The sequence below is a fragment of the Arvicola amphibius genome, chromosome 3 (assembly GCF_903992535.2).
Source record: "Arvicola amphibius chromosome 3, mArvAmp1.2, whole genome shotgun sequence".
Taxonomy (NCBI): domain Eukaryota; kingdom Metazoa; phylum Chordata; class Mammalia; order Rodentia; family Cricetidae; genus Arvicola; species Arvicola amphibius.
Window position 1 is genome coordinate 87,877,100 of NC_052049.1, and position 11,243 is coordinate 87,888,342.

An 11,243-nucleotide genomic window follows, 5' to 3' on the forward strand; every position below is an offset into this window, starting at 1 on the left:
AAGTACTCCAAAGTCTTCTGTCCATAGTGTAAAAAGATCAGGAAAATTCTGTAATATATTAAGAGAAATATGTGTTGAGAAAGAAAATAGTTTTGAAAGAATAAAAATCATACCTCTGGTTGTTCAGAATATGGAACTTGGTAAATAAAATATTCATCAATGTTGGATTTATTTTATGGGATTACTTGATTGGGAAAAGACAAATCAATAGGATCTCTTTTCATATTTACTCTTTCTCATTTACTTTCTTACTCATGTTACCTCAGGATAAAATTTTCATAAGATACTTGTCTTAATTTCAGAAGCTAACCTGTATAATGGAAATTGAGTATCTGTCCTCAGTAACTTCACTAAACGGTCCAAGTGCTTCTGGTTCTGAGTGTGCAAGTATTATGTTTTAAACTTACATCTCACACTGAGTTACCCAATCACATATCTCAAGGGGATAAATAAAAATTGCCTCATTATTCCAGTTATCTACTCCACTTTTATTCTAATCCCAGAGATGCCTACTATGGTAAGCATGTAGATTCCAAGTGACTTGTTCTCTTACTCTGGAGAACAGATTGTGAAATTTCATTCTATTTCTTGTATCACTCTGATTTCAAAGATGTGGCATAAAAATAGATGTGGCAATTTTCTCCTCTACCACATAGTACTGCAACTGTAATATCTATCATAAACACATGGGGCTACAATCATGGAATGAACTCTCTGAATCTGTGATTAAAAAATAAAATCTCTATTCTTTCTGTGTTTTTCAGGTATCTCCAATGCTCAACTAAATTAATTAAACATATATTGAGCACCTTTTCACACACACACACACACACACACACACACACACACACACATACCATCAATTTACATTTTGTCTCATAAACCAGATGGGAAAAAGGTATATAATTGAAGAATAAATAAATGTTTATAATATATTAATACTTTATTTTTAAGATTAAGTTGTTTGAGCTGGGCGGTGGTGGCGCACGCCTTTAATCCCAGCACTTGAGAGGCAGAGGCAGGTGGATCTCTGTGAGTTCGAGACCAGCCTGGTCTACAAGAGCTAGTTCCAGGACAGGCTCCAAAAGCTATAGAGAAACCCTGTCTCAAAAAACCAAAAAAATAATTAAGTTGTTTGGCTAACATATGTACTCAAGATAGTAAACTCTTCTATAAAATAAATTTGATAATACAGTTTGTATCTATGTGCTTACTTTGACATGATGCTTGATTCAACATATTACAAAAGCAATTTTATCAAATCCAACTTACAAATTTGGATGGGAGGCTATCTGTGCATTTAGGAAAGTAACATTAAAAATAATATTACTTGTCACCACAGAGTCTTCTTCAAGCAACTGATGGGAGCAGATGCAGAGACACACAGCTAAACATATGGAAAAGATAGAAATCTCCATTGAGTCTATACTCTTGTAGCATGGGAAACACCCTGAAAGATGAGAAGAAAGAATTTTAGGAGCCAAAGGGTTCAAGGACACTAGGAGTGTGTGGCCCACATAACCAAAGAAGTGGGGTTCCTAGGGACTCACAAAGACTGAAGATGCAATCAGAGAACATGAGTTTGCTCAGGTCCTCTTATAATATATTATGGTTTTAGTTTGGATGTTTTTTGAGGACTCTTAGCAGAGGAAATGTGGGTGTCTTAGAAAATTTTAACCTGCTCATGGTACCCTTTTCCTCATACTGGGTTGCCTTGCCCAGGCCTGAGAAGAGGGTATTTGGCTAGAATCCATATATGTTATTGTGCCTTGCTTTGTTGATATTCCTGGGAAGCCAGCTCTTTCTAAGGGATACCAGAGGAGAAGCAGATCTTCTCAAAAGGCAAGATAGGGGAGTGGGAACTGGGAGGAGAGAAGAAGGAGAAATGACATTCAGGATATTGAATAAAAGAATAAATAAAGAAAAATAAAATATTCCCATAAAAGATATTACTCAAGGCAATTTCATCAATGTTTCCCTACATTTTTGGTAATTTGATAGCATTCCACTTTTACACATGAACTTTTAAATGTTTAGTGTGCCTTTATTTCATAATTGTAGCTAGTGATATACTCATATCTTGTAAATACTTCTACATAAAACTCCTTTATTTGAGACATATGGATTATAACTGATTACATCCTAAGTTCATTATTAATGACCAAAAACATTTGACAGGATCTGAAATTATTCCAAAGTACAATATTACAACACTTGAATGAGGAATTCTGATATTCAATGTATCATTTTACTTATACAGTTTTTTTCTCATGGTTTATTATTTTTTATATTTAAAAATTTCCATCTCCTTCCCTCCTCCTCCCCCCTCCCTCTGCTCCTCCTCCCCCTTCCCTCCCCTCCTTCTCCCCCTTCCCTCCCCTTCCCTCCACCCATACATCCCCTCCCTCCCTCTCAAGGCCAAGGAGCCATCAGGGCTCCCCACTCCATGCTAAGTCCAAGGTCCTCCCAACTCCCCCCAGGTCCAGGAAGGTGATCGACCAAGCTAAGAAGGCTCCCACAGAGCCCGTACATGCAGAAGAATCAGAGCCCAGCGCCATTGTCCTTTGCTTCTCAGTCAGCCCCCGCTGTTGGCCACATTCAGAGACACTGGCTTGGTCTCATGATCCATCAGTCCCATTCCAACTGGAGTTGGCGATCTCCCTTTAGTTCTGTCCCACCGTCTCCATGAGTGAACGCACCCCTCACGTTCCTGACTTTCTCCCTCATGTTCTCGCTCCTTCTGCTCCTCATCAGGACCCCGGGGAGCTCAGTCCAGTGCTCCAATGTGGGGCTCAGTCACCTTCCCCATCTGTCGCCAGCTGGAGGTTCCCTCACGGTCCTGACTTTCTTTCTCATGTTCTCTCTCCCTCTGCTCCTCATCAGGACCTGGGAGCTCAGTCCGGTGCTCCAATGTGGGGCTCTGTCATTTTCTTCATCTATCGTCAGGTGGAGGTTCTATGGTGATATGCAAGAAATTCATCAGTATGGCTATAGGAACTGGCCTTTTCAGGCTCCCTCTCCTCAGCTGCCCAAGGAACTAACTGGGGGCGTCTCCCTGGAAACCTGGGAACCCCTCTAGGGTCAAGTCTCTTGACAACCCTCAGGTAGCTCCTTAAATTAAGATATATGCTTCCCTGCTCCCATATCCACCCTTCCTATATCCCAAGCACCCCATTCCTCTGAGCTCCCCCCATCCTCCCCTTCACACTTTTCTCTCCCCATCTTCCCTTGGCCCAGTCTCGCCCAACCCTAATATAGTGCTTGAAGTTCTAGCAATAGCAATAAGACAACATAAGGGAATCAAGGGGATTCAATTTGGAAAGGAAGAAGTTAAACTTTCATTATTTGCAGATGATATGATAGTATACATAAGCAACCCCAAAAACTCCACCAAAGAACTCCTACAGCTGATAAACTCCTTCAGTAACGTGGCAGGTTACAAGATCAACTCCAAAAAATCAGTCGCCCTCCTATACACAAAGGATAAGGAAGCAGAGAGGGAAATCAGTGAAGTATCACCTTTCACAATAGCCACAAATAGCATAAGATATCTGGGAGTATCTCTAACCAAGGAAGTGAAGGATTTATTTGACAAGAACTTTAAGTCTTTGAAGAAAGAAATTGAAGAGGATACCAGATAATGGAAGGATCTCCCCTGCTCGTGGATTGGGAGGATCAACATAGTAAAAATGGCAATTCTTCCAAAAGCAATCTATAGATTCAATGCAATCCCAATCAAGGTCCCATTGAAATTCTTCACAGAGATTGAGAGGACAATAATCAACTTTATATGGAAAAACAAGAAACCCAGGATAGCCAAAAAAATCTTATACAATAAAGGTACTTCTGGAGGCATTACCATCCCTGACTTCAAACTCTATTACAAAGCTACAGTATTGAAAACAGCTTGGTACTGGCATAAAAACAGAGAAGTTGACCAATGGAATCGTATAGAAGACCCAGATCTTAAACCACAAACCTACGAACACCTGATTTTTGATAAAGGAGCCAAAAGTACACAATGGAAGAAAGAGGGCATCTTCAACAAATGGTGCTGGCATAACTGGATGTCAACCTGTAGAAGAATGAAAGTAGATCCATATCTATCACCATGCACAAAACTCAAGTCCAAATGGATTAAAGACCTCAATATTAATCTGAACACATTGAGCTTGATAGAGGAGAAAGTGGGAAGTACTCTACAACAAATGGGCACAGGGAATCGTTTCCTGCGCATAACCCCAGCTGCACAGACATTAAGGGCAACATTGAATAAATGGGACCTCCTGAAGTTGAGCAGCTTCTGTAAAGCAAAGGACATTGTCACTAAGACACAAAGGCAGCCTACTGACTGGGAAAAGATCTTCACCAACCCTGCAACTGACAAAGGTCTGATCTCTAAAATATATAAGGAACTCAAGAGACTAGACGGTAAAATGCCAATTAACCCAATTAAAAAATGGGGCGATGAACTGAACAGAGAATTCTCAACAGAAGAAGTTCGAATGGCCAAAAGACACTTAAGGTCATGCTCAACCTCCCTAGCTATCAGGGAAATGCAAATCAAAACAACTTTGAGATATCATCTTACACCTGTCAGAATGGCTAAAATCCAAAACACCAATAATAACCTTTGCTGGAGAGGTTGTGGAGTAAGGGGTACACTCATCCATTGCTGGTGGGAATGCAAACTTGTGCAACCACTTTGGAAAGCAGTGTGGCGGTTTCTCAGGAAATTCGGGATCAACCTACCCCAGGACCCAGCAATTCCACTATTGGGAATCTACCCAAGAGATGCCCAATCATACAACAAAAGTATATGCTCATCTATGTTCATAGCAGCATTATTTGTAATAGCCAGATCCTGGAAACAACCTAGATGCCCTTCAGTGGAAGAATGGATGAAGAAACTGTGGAATATATACATGCTAGAATACTACTCAGCGGTAAAACACAATGACATCTTGAATTTTGCAGGCAAATGGATGGAAATAGAAAACACTATTCTGAGTGAGGTAACCCATACCCAAAAAGATGATCATGGGATGTACTCACTCATAATCGGTTTCTAGCCATAATTAAAGGACATCGAGCCTATAAATTTGGGATCCTTGAGAAGATAATAAGAAGGTGAACTCCCAAAAAAAGATATAGTAATCCTCCTGGATATTGGAAGTAGACACCATCGCCAGACTTATACAGTTTTAAACTTAATATATTAGAACACAATTTTAAACCTCTGATGAAATCTGGTACTTACAAAAGAAACTTCAGCGTGGTAGGTGGGAAAAAGGAAAAAAAGGATTCCAGGAGCAAAAACTCAAAACCTTTAAAAATGAAAGTAGGTTTTACTATCAAGCTCATACATGTCTGTAACTCCAGTTCTCTATTTACAGCCCCTGATTGATAAGATTATAGTTATGTATCACATGCATGGTAGTGCTTTTTAAAAATAATATGAAATTTTTCTATTTGAACTCACATAAAAATCTAAGCACCAATACATTATGGTTATACTATATTGATTTTATATGTCCCATATGTAAAAATAAAATCAATACAGTATAACTATAATGTATGGGAAAAACCAAATCCCATTCATTCGGTTCATTTAAACTTGCAGTGCTTGCTATTCCCATTTCTGAAATTGTCTTTCAATAACTCTATTACTCATTATTTTAATTCTTCTGTAAATATCTAAAGCACACAAAAAATATAAGCATCTGCTCATGAAAAAACTGAGGTATTGGGATGCAAAACTTCAAACTCCCTGAACCTGTTCTCCTCCATATACAAATAAGATAGCATTGCTTATTTGAGATGGGTTGATAAATGTTTGCTGAAATTGAAATCCCAAATGAAAACTGTTTTCAATGGAGTCAGATAACAAAGTTTATATAATGAGATCACATGAAATTCTACATATACCTCATCACACAACAGAATTAAATTTAAACTAATTAGTTTATTATTAATTAATACCTAGATATCATGTAACCATTAATTGCGGACGAATTGAAAGATCTATGACTGAATTATTGAGTTTATATTTACTTTGTTATATTATTACATTGTGGAAATCAAAGTTAAAATCAATTATACAATAACTAAACATGAATGTCAAGACTGAGATGACCCAAGACACCCTTCATTTCCCCATTTCTCCAGTCATAAATAGCAAGGTTCACCACTTGAAAAATTAGAAGTGTACACTTACAACACCTTATTTTAAAATGATTAGTAAACAACAGAAAAACTGCAGCACACAATAAAACTGATCTCATCGAGCAAGGTTTTCAGTGAGAGCTGCGAAGAAAAGATACAAAAGATTTCTCATCTTCCTTCTGTATGTGGGATGCTAAAATAGATAACATGATTTAAATGTAGAAGAAAATATCCCAGATAGTGGTGCATCATAAAACATGTTACCCATGATGTATAACAAAATGTTATCGATGAAATTATCAGAATTGGCAAATTTGTTGATCTCTGAAAGTTTACACAGGAAGTACTGGATTTTCTGGTTTGCACAGGACAACCACAACACTGATAGACTGAAAGGTAAACCATGCACCATGCTAATGGGAAGGAAAAGTAGGACCAGCGTGTCACAGAGGTATGGGCTCATGATGACTGTGGACATCAGCAAATTCCGGATCTTGGCATAGACGTAAAAGGCCACGACTGTGAAGAGGGTTTCCTAGGTGAAAAAACTGAAGATAATGAAGGATTGAGTGACACAGCTATGGAAAGTAATGAAAGTGACGCTGTGAATTCTTCCTAGATGTTCATCGTCATCTTAGAAACAACGGCTATGCTTTTCATGATATCAGGGAAAGACAGACTGAAGAGAAAGAGGGGCATTGCTGTGTGAAGAAGGAAACTGTAGCAGACAGCCTGTATAATTAATAGATTCTCCAGAATAACAAGTACGTAGGAATTTGAAGAACAACAGATTGAAAATAAAGAGCTATAATTGATGAATCATCGTTAGACCCAGGAGGGGTAATTCTGAAATACCTGTTTGATTAATGAGTTTGTTAGATTGTACAGGAAAAAGAACATTGAAAATAAAGTGAAATGAATCGATTCTTTAAAAAAGGCCATGGTATTAATCTGAACACATTGAGCTTGATAGAGGAGAAAGTGGGAAGTACTCTACAACAAATGGGCACAGGGAATCGTTTCCTGCGCATAACCCCAGCTGCACAGACATTAAGGGCAACATTGAATAAATGGGACCTCCTGAAGTTGAGCAGCTTCTGTAAAGCAAAGGACATTGTCACTAAGACACAAAGGCAGCCTACTGACTGGGAAAAGATCTTCACCAACCCTGCAACTGACAAAGGTCTGATCTCTAAAATATATAAGGAACTCAAGAGACTAGATGGTAAAATGCCAATTAACCCAATTAAAAAATGGGGCGCTGAACTGAACAGAGAATTCTCAACAGAAGAAGTTCGAATGGCCAAAAGACACTTAAGGTCATGCTCAACCTCCCTAGCTATCAGGGAAATGCAAATCAAAACAACTTTGAGATATCATCTTACACCTGTCAGAATGGCTAAAATCCAAAACACCAATAATAACCTTTGCTGGAGAGGTTGTGGGGTAAGGGGTACACTCATCCATTGCTGGTGGGAATGCAAACTTGTGCAACCACTTTGGAAAGCAGTGTGGCGGTTTCTCAGGAAATTCGGGATCAACCTACCCCAGGACCCAGCAATTCCACTATTGGGAATCTACCCAAGAGATGCCCAATCATACAACAAAAGCATATGCTCATCTATGTTCATAGCAGCATTATTTGTAATAGCCAGATCCTGGAAACAACCTAGATGCCCTTCAGTGGAAGAATGGATGAAGAAACTGTGGAATATATACATGCTAGAATACTACTCAGCGGTAAAACACAATGACATCTTGAATTTTGCAGGCAAATGGATGGAAATAGAAAACACTATTCTGAGTGAGGTAACCCATACCCAAAAAGATGATCATGGGATGTACTCACTCATAATCGGTTTCTAGCCATAATTAAAGGACATCGAGCCTATAAATTTGGGATCCTTGAGAAGATAATAAGAAGGTGAACTCCCAAAAAAAGATATAGTAATCCTCCTGGATATTGGAAGTAGACACCATCGCCAGGCAAAATTGGGAACTTGAGGGTTGGGTGAGACTGGGTCAAGGGAAGATGGGGAGAGAAAAATGTGAAGGGGAGAACGGGGGGAGCTCGGAGGAATGGGGTGCTTGGGATATAGGAAGAGTGGATATGGGAGCAGGGAAGCATATATCTTAATTTAAGGAGCTACCTGAGGGTTGTCAAGAGACTTTACCCTAGAGGGGTTCCCAGGTTTCCAGGGAGACGCCCCCAGTTAGTTCCTTGGGCAGCTGAGGAGAGGGAGCCTGAAAAGGCCAGTTCCTATAGCCATACTGATGAATTTCTTGCATATCACCATAGAACCTCCACCTGACGATAGATAAAGAAAATGACAGAGCCCCACATTGGAACACCGGACTGAGCTCCCAAGGTCCTGATGAGGAGCAGAAGGAGAGAGAACATGAGAAAGAAAGTCAGGACCGTGAGGGAACCTCCAGCTGGCGACAGATGGGGAAGGTGACTGAGCTCCACATTGGAGCACTGGACTGAGCTCCCCGGGGTCCTGATGAGGAGCAGAAGGAGCGAGAACATGAGGGAGAAAGTCAGGAACGTGAGGGGTGCGTTCACTCATGGAGACGGTGGGACAGAACTAAAGGGAGATCACCAACTCCAGTTGGAATGGGACTGATGGATCATGCGACCAAACCCGTCTCTCTGAATGTGGCCAACAGCGGGGGCTGACTGAGAAGCAAAGGACATTGGCGCTGGGCTCTGATTCTTCTGCATGGACGGGCTTTGTGGGAGCCTTCTCAGCTTGGTCGATCACCTTCCTGGACCTGGGGGGAGTTGGGAGGACCTTGGACTTAGCATAGAGTGGGGAACCCTGATGGCTCCTTGGCCTTGAGAGGGAGGGAGGGGATGTATGGGTGGAGGGAAGGGGAGGGAAGGGGGAGAAGGAGGGGAGGGAAGGGGGAGGAGGAGCGGAGGGAGGGGGTAGGAGGAGGGAAGGAGATGGAAATTTTTAAATATAAAAAAAATAAACCATGAGAAAAAAAATCAAACACACATAGTTATCCATAGATGTAACACCTAGAAAGAGAAGGTTGGTATCAAATACATGCACCACAATAACCCAACAAATTTAATGTGCATATCTAATGAGCTCTTGTTTTATTTTCATAATGACTGTTATAAACTCATCCGCTCTATTGAAAATTCAGAATTTTATCCTTTCCTGATCTCATACAAAAGCGTCTTTATATTATTATACTTCCTACATAATTTTCTAGCTCTGAACTAAGAAATATACATAAAATCCTTGTATTATGTTGTAGATATAATAGACAGACCAAAGGAAGGGAGCTGTAACAAAATGGAAACTTTTTTTAATGATTGGAAAACTAGACAATATTAAATGTTTTAGTTAAGAACTACAAGAACTAGTAGAACAGAGAGGATATGACGCAGGAGAGAAAGGAGTGTTTGTAGAATGCGGTTGTGGAGAGGAAGGGAGAGAATGGGATCCTTTGCCCTTTTTGTAAAGATCGGTCTTAACTAAAATTGATGCCTCTTTTGTGTCAAAAAAAAAAGTAATAGATTTTTAGACTGTCCAAAACCCATGCATTTTGTTTCAGGAGTAGAAATAACATGTATTAACCCTTTTCATTAAAAATAATCATTTTCTTCATACTAATAAAAAAAAAAAAAGGCCATGGTCCGGTGCTCCAATGTGGGGCTCTGTCATTTTCTTCATCTATCGTCAGGTGGAGGTTCTATGGTGATATGCAAGAAATTCATCAGTATGGCTATAGGAACTGGCCTTTTCGGGCTCCTTCTCCTCCGGACTGAGCTCCCAAGGTCCTGATGAGGAGCAGAAGGAGAGAGAACATGAGAAAGAAAGTCAGGACTGTGAGGGAACCTCCAGCTGGCGACAGATGGGGAAGGTGACTGAGCCCCACATTGGAGCACTGGACTGAGCTCCCAAGGTCCTGATGAGGAGCAGAAGGAGCGAGAACATGAGGGAGAAAGTCAGGAACGTGAGGGGTGCGTTCACTCATGGAGACGGTGGGACAGAACTAAAGGGAGATCACCAACTCCAGTTGGAATGGGACTGATGGATCATGCGACCAAACCCGTCTCTCTGAATGTGGCCAACAGCGGGGGCTGACTGAGAAGCAAAGGACATTGGCGCTGGGCTCTGATTCTTCTGCATGGACGGGCTCTGTGGGAGCCTTCTCAGCTTGGTCGATCACCTTCCTGGACCTGGGGGGAGTTGGGAGGACCTTGGACTTAGCATAGAGTGGGGAACCCTGATGGCTCCTTGGCCTTGAGAGGGAGGGAGGGGATGTATGGGTGGAGGGAAGGGGAGGAAAGGGGGAGGAGGAGCGGAGGGAGGGGGAGGAGGAGGGAAGGAGATGGAAATTTTTAAATATATAAAAAAATAAACCATGAGAAAGAAAAAAAAACAAAAACAAAAAAAACTTCTTAGTTCTAAATACTAGAAACATCCTTATTATTAAAGAAAGATATATTTTCATGAATATTTGCTAATAAAGATAGTACTTAGATACTCACTGTCCACTCTTTCATCTTTCTATCATTCTTTCCAAATTTATTGAATGAAAATATTTTCATGAGTCAACTTTACGTAATTATTTCAGGATTTTTCTTTTGATTTTTCAAGACAGGATTTCACTGTATAACTCTGGCTGTCTGAGAACTTGCTTTGTAGACCAGGCTGGGCCTAAACTCAGAAATCTTTATGCCTCTGACTCATGAATGCTGTAGTAAAGGCCCATGCCAGCACATGGGACTCAGAAAGGGAGAGTGGAATGGAGGAGGGAGTATGTGGAGAGATGTCTTGAACTGGGGTACACTTGGGCGGAACTGAGGAAACCTAGACCAGTGGAGACTTTCCAGTGACCATAGTGATCACTGCTAGTAATGAAGAACACAGAATCTGAACTGGCCATTTGATGAAAGACTTCCAGTGGATGGTCAGGATTGCACTCAGCGAAGTTGTTGGCCAAGAGTGCGCAGTGTATATCTCCAAAGAACCCAGGCTGATGTTAAAACAGAGGGTCATTTGCTGAAAACTGAAACCAAAACCTCATTACCAAGGGCAATATCCACATAGTTC